The following is a 1,166-nucleotide window of genomic DNA, read 5'->3' as shown; positions in this document are numbered from 1 at the left end:
TCTCTCTACCTCTCTCACACCATCACTATATCCTCTCATGTCATTCCTCTCTACCTCTCTCACACCATCACTCTATCCTCTCATCTCATTCCTCTCTACTTCTCTCACACCATCACTCTATCCTCTCATCTCATTCCTCTCTACTTCTCTCACACCATCGCTCTATCCTCTCATCTCATTCCTCTCTGTACTTCTTTCACTTCACACCATCACTCTATCCTCTCATCTCATTCCTCTCTTTACCTCTCTCACACCATCACTCTATCCTCTCATCTCATTCCTGTCTCTACCTCTCTCTTTCACACCATCACTTTATCTCCTCTCATATCATTCCTCTCTCTACCTCTCTCACACCATCACTCTATCTCCTCATATCATTCCTCTCTACCTCTCTCACACCATCACTCTATCCTCTCATATCATTCCTCTCTCTACCTCTCTCACACCATCACTCTATCCTATCATCTTATTCCTCTCTACCTCTCTCACACCATCACTATATCCTCTCATCTCATTCTTCTTTCTCTACCTCTTTCTGAGGATCACTTTTTCTCTACATTTCTTAAATCATCCCTCTATCTCTATCTCCCTCATGCCATCACTCTTTTCTCCACCCCCACCCCCCCCCCCCCCCCTCCATGGCCTCACACAGATAAAAAAAGAGCCTCATTTGTTCGCCTAATGTCACTGTTTGTTGCCCTTTATCAGAGCACCCCCAGGACACACACTCACAGATCAAACAGGTGGAGACGTGATTGACTGGATTCTCTGAAGTAGAGGTGAGCACACATCTTCACCTGCCCAAGGGGGCCACATTTAGCATGCTACGCTAAAAAAAAAACACCACAGAATGGCTTATTGGTAGTTATACTCATACAGTTATGAGGCATAAAACAGGGAAATGGTATAAAACCTGAAATTGTCATGAAGATTTCAAAAATTTCATATAGTTATGAGGCATAAAACAGGGAAATGGTATAAAACCTGAAATTGTCATGAAGATTTAAAAAAAAATGATGAGACGTCTGGGCGGTAACCTCAGCTTGAATGGCAGTCTGCTAGCTTGAGGCTGCGAGGCTGGTTAGTGTTTGTGGGGTTTAAAGGACTCTTTGAAGCACAAGAGACGCTTTGAGTCTGAGGCTGAGGCGTGCTCCCTGCCTGTTTTT

The sequence above is a fragment of the Sprattus sprattus genome (assembly GCF_963457725.1).
Source record: "Sprattus sprattus genome assembly, chromosome: 11".
Lineage (NCBI taxonomy): Eukaryota > Metazoa > Chordata > Actinopteri > Clupeiformes > Clupeidae > Sprattus > Sprattus sprattus.
This window is presented reverse-complemented; position numbering follows the sequence as displayed.